The following is a 15957-nucleotide window of genomic DNA, read 5'->3' as shown; positions in this document are numbered from 1 at the left end:
TATGCCCCGCCTCCAGCAGCAGCAGCTGGGTGTTTCCCTTCCTGGAACTGACTCAGGCTGTTTGCTGAGCTGGAGGCAGATCACTGGGAACATTCCAGCCTTGGAACCTTTGGTGAGAAATGTGCCCAAAAGGCTCCGATCCTGCAACAAGCCCCCTCTGCTGGTGTGTGTGTGTGTGGGGCGGGGGGGTGGTCACGGGGGCTTCACATGGACATCAGCATCCCCCTGTCCTGGTAAGCTCACAGAACTGCGTGTCTAAGGAGTGATATTTAGGCTTGGCAGAATTCATTTGGTTTAATATGTTTCAGAGTAACAGCCGTGTTAGTCTGTATTCGCAAAAAGAAAAGGAGTACTTGTCGAAAGCTTATGCTCAGATAAATTGGTTAGTCTCTAAGGTGCCACAAGTACTCCTTTTCTTTTTGGTTTTATATGTAATTTTGACAGATAAGATTAATATTTATTTGTACGAATTTGTTTGTATTTATCTAGTTAAACTTTTAGTTTAATTTTTTATCAATATTATTGTTCACAGTTGTGGGGAATGGGGGGGGTCAGACAATATTTTAGTCAGACAATAATTATTTTATGACAGTGGACACAGAGATTCAAAAAGTTAAAAAGTGTAAGTTCTCAAGCAGCATTTTCTTTACTGTGCCTATTTGTAAATTTCAGTTATCATCAGTGGAAATTTTTCTCCATGGTTTGTGTGTACAGTGAAATCAACATTTACTGACATCTACCGATAAAATCGAATCCTTCCAAGTCGAGGGATATTCAATTCACAGGCCAAAAACTTGGTTAAGCTGGAATCAGTGTTTCAAAGGCCTGATTCTGACGTACGCTAAGGCAGCTTGGCATCAGTGTAAAGGAGATGCAGTGTCAAAAGTGTTGCCAACATTCATGATTTTATAATGAGTCTCGTGAACATAAGAACGGCCAGACTGGGTCAGACCGGTAGTCCATCTAGCCCAGTATCCTGTCTTTTGACAGTGGCCAATGCCAGGTGCTTCAGAGGGAATGAATAGAACTGGTAATCATCCAGTGATCCAGCCCCTGTCACCCATTCCCAGCTTCTGGCAAACAGAGGCTATGGACACTTCAGAGAATGGTTTTGCCTGTTATTTGGTGGGTTTGTTAAAGCCCCAGCTCCTGGAAGCATGTGATGAGGTGAGACTCTTGGCTTTTGTTTCCTAAACAAAGGAAGTTTTTGCTTCCTTGATTGTAGAGAAAAACGTAACAATGTGATCCAAGTGCAGCCTAAAGGTCTGAGAAGCCAGATGGCAAATAGAAAGAACCCAACATTTATTATTAACTATTATTTTTAAGTCTCATGGTTTTTAAGGTGATCTCATCATTTCAGGGGTTCTGACTAATGAGTTTTAAAAGTTTGGAGTTGGCAATACTGTGAGAATTCAGGCCTTAACTCTGTATTCACTACCCATGGAAAGCCCCCTAATTTTAATGTGATCATTTATCGAAAACAACACAGTCAACAGAAAGGGAAACGGAGAGGGCAAGGTGTGGAAATGCGCATGGAGCCGGGCTGTAGGCCCAAGCAGCAAATGAGCCCAGGCCCCCTGGAGTAAGGGTGAAGTAAAGAGATAAATTACAATGTTCATTTTTATTTTTAGGTCCTTAGAGCCTTTGCTGGAGAACATGAACTAATCACTGCCTGGCCTGAAAAGCCAGGCCTGAAAACATGAACTGATCACTGCCAATGCAGTACAGCCAGCAGCACATAATCAAAAATCTTGAGGTTGGCTAAAGGAAACTTGAAGGTTTTTCTTCTAAAAAATTACATTCTGGCGTTTTCGTTTGTTTCTGAGCGTTCATGATTCACTCTGGTCACGTTCTCAACCTTTGCTGCTCCGCCTTGAGAGCAAGAAACTGACCTTTGTTAAAGTGAGAGCTGAGATTGTCACATAATCACAGGATTCCAGGAGCTGGGGTGTTACGAGAAACACCAGCTAGTGAAAGAGTCAATGTGAAATGAGGAAAGTTTGTGACAACCCCAATGTGATGTTTTTGTGATTTGATGTGGACAGAAAACAGCTGCACCTCTAGCGATTGCAGGTCCTTACCTGGCCCCCATCACTGCACTGTCTGAGCACCTCACAAACGCCAGTGAACTTAGCCTCACCATACTGCTGTGCACAGATGACCCATACCTGCTGACGGCGTGGGGGGTGGGGGGCGCAGAGTGAGGGCAGCACCTTCAGCTGATGTTACTGAGCATGTTCGGTCTGTGAGAGCATGGTCACTACAAGCCAAGCAGCAAATCTGGGGGACACCCATGTGCCCCCCTGCCCCCCCCAACACAGTGCCTCTGCGGCTGTGAGATGGGGAGGGGCTGTTTCCCCCATTTTAGAAGAGGGGAAATTCAGGCCCAGACACAATAAGTGACTTGCCTGACTTCACACAGATCAGGGAAACGAACCTGGGTCTGCTCAGGGTAACTTAGCACCTTCGCTACTGGGCAAACTTTTTCCTCTGCAGCCGGAACCTGGGAGAAGAGGATAAGGAGACGGATGGACACGCCCAGACACAGGGTTTGTCTGATAATCATCTCACTGACCCTCCCCGCAGCAACTAGGCCAGCCTGTGCAGAGTCAGGTGATAATGGTGATGTCACCAGTCCTTGATGTGGCCTTTCTCCTTGGCCCAATTCTGACCCGATAATCACTGTGTGGACTGGTTCTGCAGGGGGAAAATACGAGCCAGAGATCCTAGTCTGGGTTTTGTCTGACTCTGGGCAGAGGAGTGTCAGGCCGGAGAGATGGGACAACGGGGCCTGTTCAGCACACACAGCTGGACGTGCTCAAGCCCACAATGAGCAGCAATCTGCCCCGCTGCACAGGCTCTTTGCTGCTGGAGCTCCCTGCAAATGTTTCCCACCAACGCATTTGCTGCCATAGATCTAGATTCTGACTCGGGTTGTACCATTGCTCCTTTGACATGAGCAGTCAGCCAGTGTTGGGGCCTTGCTAGGTTCTTCCATTGGCAGGAGAAATTGATTATAGGAGCCAGGTATTTCTTTGATGCAATCTTTATTATTTACAAAGAATTTCCACACATTCGTGTGCCCTGAACACAGTACAAACAAACAGCAGCTGGCAGTTTACTTACTCAGAAATGCACGTCTGCCTTTCCAGGGAACCCTATGCCTGAAGCAAGCTCTGTCTCTCCATGTCCTGCAGGGATCAAACTCACGACTGCTTCTCTTGGCTTTCTGCCTCACGCACACCAAGCTGCCGGCCAATCCCTCAGCCCCTCTGTTTCCAGCTAGATTCAGGGAAACCCATCTTAGGCTTGGTCTAAACTTAACACTTAGATCAACCTACTGACGTCACTCAGGGCTGTGAAACATTGTGTGCTCTGAGTGCCACAGCGAGATGGACCTAACCTCCGGTGCAGACAATGGAATTCTGCCGGTGACCTGGCTGCAGCCTCTCGGAAAGGGGGATTAACTAGAGAAATGGAAAAAACATTTCCATCAATGCAGGATGCATCTACACTATGGCACTTCAGTGACACAGCTGTAGCTCTGCTGCCGTAGTGACTGTAGTGTAGACATACCCTTATTCTTCCTGAGGCCTGGTCTACACCTACAACTTAGGTTGGCCAAGCTACATTGCTCAGAGCTGTGAAAACTTTCACACCCTCTGTGACATAGTTAGGTCAATCTAACCCCTGATGTAGATGCAGATAGGTCAAGGGAAGAATTCTTTGTCACCCTAACTACTGTCTTGCCCAGAGATGGATTAACTGCACTGATAGAAAAAACCTTTCTATAGATGTAGGAAGTGTCTACCCTAGCCACTCATTTCTACTGGATATTGGGATGCATCACACTCCCCAGTCCCTGGCTCTCCCTCTCCCAGGCTCCCTGCTGGCGTGGAGCCTCCAGCTTCTCCCCAAACCCCCAAATCCCAGTTAATTAATTCTGTTTCCCTGCTACCCCTACATTTGCCTGTCCCCAGCCCAGCTGTTAATTCTGCCCCAGCAGCCCTCACATCCCTGTGCTGCAGGGAGGTAGTGGGGAGGAGCTTCCAGGGGTCATAGAGCTAAGAGGGTTGGGTAGACAGGAGTCCTCCAGGTCATAGGTACTAGGATGACTGTGGCTAGAGAAGAAGCAACCTCCAGGGTCATAGAGACAGCATGATAGAAAGTCCACAGGGATAGGTCATAGAGACTAGGGCTTGTGAGGGTAGAGAGGCTGATCTCAGGGGCCCCAGGGGGCTATTTCCCCCCACCCCCCGGGTCTCAGGGACACAGGCGGAGCCAGGGGCGGATTCTCTCCCCAGGGACGAGGCCCGGCGTGAAAGTGAAGATCGGGGCCTCGTCACCAGCATCGATAAATGTCACCTGCCCCCGGCCACAGTCCAGACAAACCCGGATCCTGCTGGGGGCCCGGCTCTGGGGCAGGGGGGTCCCAGGGGAAGTGAGAGCCTCGTACTGACCCCCCCACCACCCAACGGAATCCCAGTCTCATTATATTTGGTGTGTTTGTTAAAGCCCCAGTTCCTGGAAGCATGTGATGAGGTGAGACTCTCGCCTTTCATTTTCTAAGCAATGGCAGTTTCTAGCCCTCTCGCTTGCAGAGAAAATCTGGAAAAAGTCACTGAAATGCCGCCTAAAAGTCTGAGCAACCAAAAGGTAAATAGAAACAATCAAACATTTATTATTATTACATTTCATGATTTTGAGGAGCCTGACTTGTGCTTTGTAAATGCCTGGGGTTGGCAATACTGTGCCACACAGGTGCTGACTTCTAGTTTTCCCTGGAGGTGCTCCACCCCCGCTCCACCCCAAGTCCCCGTCCCCACTCCGCCCCTTTCCCCAAGGCCCTGCCCCCCCACTCCCCCACATCTGGCACACCCCTTGCTCTACCTCTTCCTGCCCCCACTCCACCTCCTCCCTGAGGCCTCCACCCGCCCATAGAATCGTAGAATCTCAGGGTTGGAAGGGACCTCAGGAGGTCATCTAGTCCCACCCCCGGCTCAAAGCAGGACCAGTCCCACCACTCGCTGCTCTCCGCCCTCTCACAACCCCTCACCGACCCCAAGCCACCAAATAGCTGTTTGGTGGTGGCGCCGAACAGTGGTGGCTGGTGGGTGCTGAGCACCCACTATTTTCTTTCCTTGAGGCTCCAGCCCCGGAGCACCCAGGGAGTCAGTGCCTATGCTGTGCCAGTGAGAATTCAGGAATTAAATCTCAATCCGTTACCCAGGGAAAGCTCCCTAAAGCAGCGTCATCATTTATCTAAAACAGCACAATCAACAGAAAGGGAAACAGACAGAGCGGGCAAGCTATGGGACTGCGCACAGAGCCGGGCTGTGGGCACCATCCCACTGAACTAGGAGTGAAATGAAAAGATAAAGGCGAATGTTCATTTTAATATTTAGGTCCTTAGGCCCAGATCCTCCAAGGTGTATAGGCTCCTAACTCCCACTGGCAGCAGTGGGCATTAGATTCCTAAATACTTTTGAAAACCTGAGGCTTAGAGTCTCACCTGGAGAAAACAGGCCTGGAAACATAAACTGATCAATGGCCTTGCAGTACTGACAGCACACAAGTGTTCAAAATTCATGAGATTGGCTGGAGGAATCATGAGATCTTTTCTAAAACCAATCACATTTTTGTTTCTGAGTGATGAGGTTTCACTCTGGTCACATTCTCAAGTTTTTCTACTCAACCATAAGAGAAAGTAACTCTTCAGACTTTCAAGCTTTTCTAGCAAGAAACTTTATATGTATTAAAAAAAGAGATTCTCCTATATTCACTGGATTCTTGGAGCTGGGGCTTTAAGAAAAGCAACAGATATTGAAAGAATCCAGATGAAATTAGGAGAGTTTGTAATAACACCCTTGTGATTTGCGTGTGATTTGATGTGGAAGCCATCCTCCTAGTGTCCTGGGCATCCTGCCCCAAGTGACTAGTGAGGAGACATTCCTGTACTCCCGCTATTGCTTTCCCAGTTTATTCCTCTGGGCATCCTTCTAAGACACATTTCTCTGTGCTCCCAAGGAAGGGTTCTGTCTCTTGTTCATCTGCAAAGCTCCGCCAGCTAACAACTGGGACAGTTTCCTTAATCACTGACAACACCTCTCCTGCCCCTGCGCCTAAGGGCATGAGCCTTCTGCTGGAAAGGAGCTAGTCTAAGCCCCTCCCATACTTGGAAGCACACTGCTTCCCTGTGTTACAGAGTCACAGGAATCCTCACCCACTTCAATGGTTTCTGAGATTCCCTGCCCCTTCTCTGGGCTCTCCTGTGGGACACGTTTCTCTATGCTCCCTAAAGCCGGGTTTGTTTCTGGAGTTACCAGATTTGCCTGTTACGCTGGGATATGCTCATTTATTAGGGTTTCAGAGTAGCAGCCGTGTTAGTCTGTATTCGCAAAAAGAAAAGGAAGACTTATGGCACCTTAGAGACTAACCAATTTATTTGAGCATAGGCTCTCTTTGATCAGAGCCTTTCTCAGTCAAGGCAACAGGACAAGCGCATTGCCTCCTGCTGAGTCGATGTACTGTAATGGTGAGAGATTGTACCTGCCTGGAAGTATAGTGAAGGAAATGAAGAGTTTAAATTATCCTCCACCTGTCCCACTAGGATGAATCCAACCCACAGGTCACTTGGGCAGAAGTATCAAGGTCAGGCTGCTACATAGTTTGCACAGTAAACGGCCCCCCAAAATAAATGATCTTTAAATGCCCTCACGCTCTGAAGAGGTAATGGACACAGATGTACCCCAGGCAGGCTCGTTTGGAAGCCGACGACTTTATGCGCCCCTCGGCCACGTTTTGGCCAAACAGGACAAGGCAGCAAATAAGAACAACCGGACGGATCAGTAACTGGCAGCAGCTCGCTCCCTCGGGCTGCTGCAGGCAGCACAGCGCTCCCGGGAGCAGCGTCCCGTCCCGCCCCGCAGGAGATCGCTCCAGCGGGGGCAGCGCCCTGCGCCCCCCGGCAGACCAGAGACTGCGGCAGGCGGCGCGCGCCGGCACCGAGCAGCTGCCTGCACCGCCCCGGCCGGGCTGCCCCGCGGCGCCGGGGCCCTTCAGCGGCCGGGACCGCAGCGCCTCCCCCCGGCTCAGACTCCCCGCAACGGCGCCGCGCGCAGGGAGCCGCCCCGCCCGGACGCGCCGCAGCCAGGCTGGGCTTTGTTGCGCATGCCTGAGAGACCCGCGCGCCCCTTCGACTCTACCCCGCCCCGCCCTGCCATTGGCTGCTCCCCAGGCCGACCCCGCCTCCCGACCGCTCTGTCAGTCACGGGCGGATGACTCCCGTGCCTGGCGTAGGGGATTTTGGGTGATGTAGTTTTTGTGCGGAGGAAGTGACGCCAGCCCCTCGGCGCTCAGGCGGAGCGTCAGCGAGCGCCCCACGCGTGTCCCGGGGGCGGGGCTCGGGGCGTGGCCGGTCGCCCAGGGAACAGCCGAGCCCCGGAGCCCGGTGAGGGTGAGGGGCACGTCCCGGCGTTGCCTGTCCCGGGGGAGTCCGGCCCCGCGTTTGCCCCACCGTGGCCACAAGCTCCCCCCCCGCCCCATCCGGAGTGTCCCAGCCTGGCGCCTGGCCCCGGCGCGAGGGAGGGGTGGGGCGAGCTGGGGCAGGGGGCTCGGGCAGGGGAGAGGGCGGAGAGCCCAGCCCCAGAGCTGTGTGAGGACGGGCCCAGGCTGGGTGAACGGGGCCTGTTCGTGGGAAGGAGCCGGGGCAGCTTTTCTCCTCCTCCTCCTCTCCCGACGTGCTCATAAGAGCGGCCAGACTGGGTCCGACCAAAGCGCCGTCCAGCCCAGCGTCCTGTCGTCTGCCGGTGGCCAGCGCCAGGAGCCCCAGAGGGAAGCAACAGAGCAGACGGTCGTCCAGTGACCCATCCCCGGTCGCCCATTCCCAGCTTCTGGCAAACAGGCTAGGGACACCTCAGAGCATGGTTCCCCTGCCACACCCTTCTTGTCTGCCTGGGACCTGCTCCCGTGGCCTTCGCCCTCCCCTGCTCCTTCCTGTCCCTTCTCAAAACCCCCTTCCGAGGGGCCCCGAGCCCTCCCGCCGCCCCCCATGCTGCCAGGGAACATTTAAATATGGGTCACTGTCCCTGGTCTGTGCAGAGTGGGAGCCCCCCAGCGCAGGAGCCATGTCTGTGGGGGTCTGTCCTAGACGTGCCCGGTGCTGAGGGGCTAGAGGGATATTATTGAGTCATCACAATAACTCCACAGGTGTGCAAAGGGTCTGTTTAGCCAGGGCTGACCTGAGGATTTATGGTACCCTAAGCGGGATTATTAAACTGGTGCCCCTATGCCTGACTTGCTCGTAGCAACACAAACATAAGCTTACAGAATTGGAAAACTTGCCACGTGCACTTTATTAAAAACAGTTTAACTTAATTAAGCACACTGTAATGCTGGTGGACTAGCACTAAAGAATTAGCGCAATAGAAAAAAATGATTTATTGACAGAATGATGCAAATAATATAATTTTTTAAATTTAATGTGTCAACATGTTATTGGAAAATTATATGAAGAGGTATTGAAATGCTATTGTAGTGATAATCAAGATGGCCCATTTAGACAGTTGACAAGAAGGTGTGAGGATACTTAACATGGGGAAATGGTATCCTCACACCTTCTTGTCAACTGTCTAAATGGGCCATCTTGATTATCACTACAAAGTTTTTTTCTCCTGCTGATAATAGCTCATCTTAATTAATTAGCCTCTTACTCCACCTTTTCATGTTCTCTGTATGTGTGTGTATATATATAATCTTCTTACTATATGTTCCATTCTATGCATCCGATGAAGTGGGCTGTAGCCCATGAAAGCTTATGCTCAAATAAATTTGTTAGTCTCTAAGGTGCCACAAGTCCTCCTGTTCTTTTTATAAAATCACTGCTGATAAAGTCTGTGGCTAACACAGCTGGGAGGAGTGGTAAATAATGCTAATGATGGGGCAGTCATACACAGCAGCCTGGATCATTTGGTATACTGGGATTAGTAAAACAAATGCATTTAATACTATCAAAAGCAAGGCCCTATATCTAGGAACAAAGACTGGTGGCCATAGCTAGAGCATAGGGAACTGTATCCTGGAAAGCAGTGACTGTGAAAAAGGATTTGGGCATCACAGAGGACAAACAACTGAACGTGAACTCCCATTCCTAATGTGATCATTGGATGTATAAACGGGAGCAGCGAGTAGGAGCAGGGAGGTGATTTTACTTCTGTATATGGGCTTGGTGGAACTGATATTAGATACAGTTCTGGTGCCAACAGTCTAAAAAGGATGTTGATCATTGGAGAGGCTGCAGAAAAGATCCCCACAAATGAGCTGAGGTTCTGAAGAAAATGCCTTACAGCAAAAGACATAGGGGTAGGGTGATACTGTAAGGAAGCAGAGGCAGAGGGAGCTGCTTTTTGGGCACAGGACTGGAGTGTGGAGCTTGGGATTTCTGCAGAAGCCAGTGTACTGCAAATCCCCACTGCTGTTCAAGGAAACAGGACTTTGTGTGTATTTCTGTAAATCAATGGGTGACACCGGGAATAATCCTGACTCCGTGTCCACCGTTTCTTATCTGAACGGAGCCCCCTGACCAGCCCCCAGCTTCCAGATACCACTCAGACAAAGGGGCATCAAGGACTGTAACAAACAATGTTAATCATAGAGTTAGAAAAAACTGCAAGGGTCTCTAACCCCCAAGTGACAGGCATGGAGCAAATGGCTTTGAATAGTCATTATTCACATTGTGTAATGTGACTGGTCTTCTAAGTCACCTGGGGTGGATTTAGTCATCCCATCAGAGAACAGAAAGGTTATAAACAATGGAGGAACAATTTTTAAGTACCTTAACTGTAGGAGGCTCTACTTCCATCATGTCTAATAATACCAACCCTTGTATGGGGCCGTGGAGTATCTAGGGCAGGAACTCTTGTATAGTTAAGTGGACGCGCAGGACCCAGCACAGTGGCGCTCAGAGTCTGAAGTGGGGCCTTTAGATCAGTAGTTCTCAACCAGGGCTACGTGTACCCCTGGGGGTATGCGGAGGTCTTCCAGGGGGTACATCAACTCACCTAGATAGTTACCTAGTTTTACAGCAGGCTACATGAGAAGCACTAGCGAAGTCAGTACAAACTAAAATTTCATACAATGACTTGTTTATACTGCTCTATATACTATATACTGAAATATAAGTACAATATTTATATTACAATCTATTTATTACACAATTATATGGTAACAATGAGAAAGTCAGCACTTGTTCAGTAATAGTGGCTGAGACACTTGTATTTTCATGTCTGATTGTGGAAGCAAGTCGTTTTTCAGTGAGGTATAACTTGAGGGTACACCAGACAAATCAGACTCCTGAAAGGGGCACAGTAGACTGGAAAGGTTGAGAGCCATGGCTCTAGATGATACATAACACAAGTGTTATTCGGGGGTCCTGAGTTTGTGGTGACAGTGGGGAGGGGTACGCAAGGGGATGGGACAGGAGTCTGTGGCCACTAAGGGTCCTGCCCAGGGAAACAGGGGTAGTGAAGCAGAGAGCAGCCCCTGTGGTGGGGGTGACCCCCTAACAACTCCTTCTCGGCCCAATCTGGGGCAGTAAAACAGTCTGTCAGGGTCTGGCCAGCTCTGCTATTAGGAGCTGGGCGACACTGTTCCCTAAACGGGCTCCTGGCTCTGATGTTCATTAACCACGGGGCGAGTCACCTTCTTCAGCAACATGTCAATTTTAACAGGTCTAAAGGGGAACAGAATTTGATTGTGAGACGTGAGGGGGAAAGTTGGTCCCTGGGGGGTTTAACCCCCTCCCCCTGCAAGTCCCTAACATGAAGAATGACTCAGGGCAACAGCTTCCCTCCAAAAAAGGAGAAGTTGCTGCAAATAAAGTATGTGAGGGGGAAAAAATCCAAATCTGAGCGGATTTTCCATCAGTAACTGATAATTACGTGGGAAAGAGCAAAACCGGAGGAGATTTAACATCAATGTTCAATTATTAATGAGATGTAAAGGAGGTCCCATATTCCTGTTCCTGTTGCCACCCCTTATCAGGGTTCTCAGCACTCTTCATCCGTGGGTGGTAGGGGGACCCAGGCCCACCCTCTCCTCTGGGTCCCAGCCCAGGGAGCCTGAGTGACGCAATCCGGGACCGTTTATTTAAATCCCCTCCTGCTTCCTGCTCAGGGCCTTGCCAGGTACTTCCTGCCTGCTACCTTCTCCGATCCCTTCTGACAGAGAACTGCTTTCTGTGGGCAGCTTCCTCCAGTCTTCCCCTTCCCTGGGTCTCCCTGTAGCTCCCCCAGGGCAGATCCTGACCAGAGCTGAGAGCTGGGTGAGGGCAGCAGCTTCACTGATGTTCACACAGCTCAGAGCTTTTCCTCAGGCGCATTAACAAATAACAGAGAGGAGGAGAGGAGCCCAGTGAGTGCGAGGGGGCCAGTAAGTGAGTGGGGCATTTCCTGCCTTGCGGGAGTCTCTGCCCAGGGAGAGGACTAAAATGGCCACAAGGGTGCACCACGGGGGCAGGAGTGAGAGCACCAGGGTCCTGCTGTACGGGTCGCTCTGTGCTGCAGACTCAGCCATGTGGAGGAGCTGGTCCCAGCGATGGAGGGAGGGGTGGGGAGAGCTGGGGAAGGGGATTCAGTAGCTGGGCCAGGGGAAGGGGAGTTAGAGCCCAGCCCCAGGGCTGTGTGAGTGATGGGCCCAGGCTGGGTGAATGGGACCTGCTCCCAGACAGCGCTCCCCTCGCCCCGTATGTTTTACCCACCCCAGTCCACTGTGACAGATAGCTCTCAGCACAGGGCAATCCTGACACAGCTAGTGTCTTCTCTGACCCATCACAATTTGCTGTCCCTCCCCTTTCCCTGTCTCCTTGTTTAGGCATATTCTTAATATTTGTGATTCTGTTCATAATAAATTGGAAACCTGCAATATTGATTTATAATATTTGTAAATCTGCATTTATAACATTTATAATTCTTCCATTTGACATAATTGTAAATCTGCAATATTGATTTACAATTCTGTATTAAAGCTTGCAAACCGTACCTTGCAAACTGCTCAATTGGCTCTGCTTTCTCTGAAGTGATACTTTCTCTCACTTGTTATTAAGATTGACGCTTGTAAAACTAAACCGCTCAATTGATTCTCCTTTCTCTGTATTGACGCTTTCCCTTGATTGTAATTGAGATTGATGCTTATAAATGTGAACCAATCAATTAACGTGACTTTCTCAAATGGTTATGTTCAATTGGCTCTACTTTGCAAACGGATATTTTGTGATGGAGATTGACATGCTTCTTTGTAACGCCCGCGAAGAGCCGCGAATTGGAGCGGCGCTCATAGAAATGCCACATAGAGACTCCCACCCTCTATAGTTTGGATCAGGAATGTTAAAAAACGGGGAGTCTCAAATAAATAACACCTTTGTATGATAAAAGAAAGTCAATACCGAAGGAATGTTAAGAGACAGGGAGTCTCAAATAAAATAACAATACTCGGTGAAATGAGAAATGTGTTTTTATTAAAGTAAGGAATGTATGTGAATGAATAGTGGGTTTTGAATAATCAGGGAAGTGCCAGCCTAGGAATTTAACATCAATTGGCCGAAGAAGCCGTCAGGTGGAGACAACCAGAGAACCCCACCGGAGGGCAAACTGGGATCCACCCGACCAATTCAAAGGATGAAGAAAGCTGATGAGCACCTGACAGCCGTCCTGGAGCAGTCATGACTAACAATATGACAAAGCAAATTCCACGGACTGGCACAGGAAGAAATTCCTATAAAAATGGACACTAAGGTCTGAGAACTTTGAGTCTCCAGTTCTGCCACTACCCTTCAGGAGGATCGGATGCGCATCTGACACGGACTCAGCTCCACTCTCGTGTACAGGTTACCTGGCCAGTACTTGCTGGTAACTATAACCCCTATGCAGAACTGGTATGAATGAATGAATGAATATATATATATATATATATATATATATATATATATATATATAGTTAAGTAAGGAATAAGTAACAATACGACAGTGTGAGTTTTATATTTCTTTTTATTATATTTACAATAAATGTGGCATTTTTCCGTGTCCCTTTTAATAAGATCCTGCTGGTTTTTATTTTATTGGTATAACACCTGGGGGGGGTCAGGGACCGCAGGTAGAGCGAGCATCTCGCAGGGTTTCCTATTTCACACCAATCTCTGCACCATCGCTGCACTCAGGGCCCACTGCGCTGGGAGAACCATTGAGGGCCTGACTCTGGGGGGTGGCTTTGCCAGGAGCTGCGTCCTCCAAGAATTGGCCCAGAGATGTCTGGAAACTAGGCCATGGTCTGAGATTGACTTGCTTATTCTGATACCTGTTGCTCCCAGGCTTCCCCCAGCTGCTCCCAGGCTTCCCCCAGCTGCTCTTGGCCAGCAGATGCAGCTCTTTGTCCCCATCTAGTGGCCACATCACACTTTTTCGCTCCCTCTTGCTTTTCTGTAAGTGAGCTCAGGAGTAGGCAAGGCGCTGTAGAACACTGTGAGGGGAGGAGAATTAAATTCATGGAGGTAAATGGAAAAGGGGATGTAACCAAAGGTAGATGGGGCCAGACTAACCTGAGCTCTTTCTTTGAGCTAAGAACTGGTTGTTTAGATAAGGGAAATGCAGCAGATCTAATATACTTGGACTTCAGTAAAGCATTTGATACGGTATCACATGGGAAATTCTTAGCTAAATTAGAGAAGACGGGGATCAGTACAAGAATTGTAAGGTGGGTAAGGAACCAATTAAAGGGGAGAAAGCTGGAAGCTGAACTATGGGATCGGAGGGAGATTCCTAATGGAGTTCTTCAAGGATCTGTTTTGGGATCCATCTTCATTAATCTCTTTATTAATGGTGTTAACCCAAAAAGTAGGAGAGTGGTAACAAAACTTACTGATGATTAAAAAGCTGGGAAACATGGTCTGTACAGAGGGGGTAGAATATTATATAGGAAGATCTGGATGACCTTGAAGACTGGAGTACCAGAAGAAGGATGACATTTAATGGTACCAGGTGCAAGATCCTGCCCTTAGGGTCTAATAAGAAGAATTTCTTCTTGATGCTGGGGGCTCATGAGTTGGAGGCGATACAGGAGGGGCTAGACCTTGATGTGTTGGTCGATTATAGGGTGACTGAGCCACCCATGTGATGTGGCCATGAAAAAGGCAAATGTGATGCTAGAATGCATCAGCTGAGGCACTTCCAGTCGAGACAGAGAAGTACGAAAGTACATGGCACTGGAGAGCCCTCCTCTAGAATCCTGTGTACGATTCTGGTCATTGGAGAAAGATGAATTCAGAGTGAAACAGGTGCAGAGAAGAGTTCTCAGGATGATCAGGGAATGGAGGGCCTGTCTTATGAGAGAAGGCTGGGAGAGCTGGGCTGGTTTAGTCTAGCAAAACAAAGGCTGAGAGGGGCTCTTCATAAATACATCGGGGTAAACACCAGGGAGGGTGGAGAGCTGTTCTAGCTAAAGGCCAATGTAGGCCCAAGAACAAAGGAGGATCAACTGGCCAAGAACAAGTTCAGGCTGGAGATTAGAAAGTTTCTAACCATCTGAGGAGGGAGGTTCTGGAACAGCCTCCCGATAGGGGCGAACTTTATTAGTTTTAAGAGAGCATTTGAGTGTGACTAAGAGACACATTTGAGTGTGACTGTATGAGAGGGTTGCTTGTGGGATGGGGGTGGACTGGGCAACCCTGAGGGTCTTGTCTGGTATATGTCTTATGGTTCCAAGTCTCTTGCTTCAGCTGGTCACCTGCAGGGGTCAGTAATATATTTTATTATTACTTTCTTCTTTGCACTTACAAACTTTGAGCAGATTTAGGGATGAATGAATGTTCCGTTTCCAGTGGTGTCATCATGCCAACAGCTCTGGGATTCGGACACGATACGGGTACAGTAGGTTAATGTGCATCAAATCTCTTCAATCCAGACAGCGTGATCAGCATGGGCAGCAGGTATCATGGGGCTGTGGGCACTGAGGTTGCAGTGCCCCGGGGCTGGGATCTCGCCCCCCGACCTCTGCCGTCCAGTGCTGGGGCTGTGGGCTGTGGTGAGGGTGCTTTGGGCTCCTGCAGGGGAGAGGCAGGTAGAAGGGGAGGGAGGGGGGCAGAAGGGGATTGGCGGGACCTCAGGCACAAGGGGAAGGGCCAGGGGCTAGGCTTCCTGGGTGGCCAACTCACTGGCAGCCCGTGCTGATCAGAGAGTAGACAAATGATCGTCAGGCTTTGTGCTGACCAGGTCTAAGTCAGAGCAGCCTTGGGGCTGCTCTAATGTACATTCCGCTCCACATAGGCCCGGGTAAGCTGAGAATAGCTGTACTACAATGCATTCTGGCCATGGGAAGCAGGGCAGTTGAGGCCTTTCCACCAGCCAGGGAAGCCGCTATCTGCAGGCATCCTCTGAGGGTATTGACCTTGTGACATTGCACTTCATAAGCTTTATAAAAATGTTTAAGTGTGAATATGATGTAACTGGAATATGCTTTATGCAAAAGGTCTCTATAAGCTTTGTAATGAGACATTACAAATCTACTGAGTGTGTTCATCCTATTTGTATGAATGTGTCATTCTTGTATCTGAGATTAGGAATATGAGATATCACTCTGAGGTCCTACTGTAGTTATGCAAAGTGTGGGCCATTAATGGTGGTTTAGAATCTTGATGGCTCCCATTAGCTAGGACAACTGACTGTAGGTGGCTTTGTTCACCTGCAAGCCTTCACTGCATACGTGCGGGCCAGTCCTGAAAGAATGGAGGGGGGCTCACAGGACATGTGAACATGTCACATGATACTTGAATCCATCTTTAACCTGGTGCTTTTCCATTTAGAAGGAGGGGTGGGAACCCAGAGAGAGAGTGAGAGGATTCCCGCCTTGTGCCAAAGATATAAAAGGGGGTGGAACAGAACAAAGGGGGCTGCCAGTCATAAGAAATCCCGA

At 49.3% G+C, this 15957-nt stretch overlaps 1 long non-coding RNA gene across 1 annotated transcript; it reads left to right on the top strand.

The window, feature by feature from the left end:
- The first annotated feature begins 52 nt into the window (after nucleotides 1-52).
- Nucleotides 53-4709, top strand: LOC114018743. Its single transcript, XR_003564002.3, has 2 exons — nucleotides 53-233; nucleotides 1632-4709. It is a non-coding gene; the product is annotated as an uncharacterized LOC114018743 (long non-coding RNA).
- The last annotated feature ends 11248 nt before the right edge of the window (nucleotides 4710-15957 follow it).

This window comes from Chelonia mydas, chromosome 14, assembly GCF_015237465.2.
Source record: "Chelonia mydas isolate rCheMyd1 chromosome 14, rCheMyd1.pri.v2, whole genome shotgun sequence".
In the NCBI taxonomy this organism is placed as follows: domain Eukaryota; kingdom Metazoa; phylum Chordata; order Testudines; family Cheloniidae; genus Chelonia; species Chelonia mydas.
Note: the sequence above shows the minus strand (reverse complement) of the source record. Positions and strands in the feature narration are given on the sequence as shown.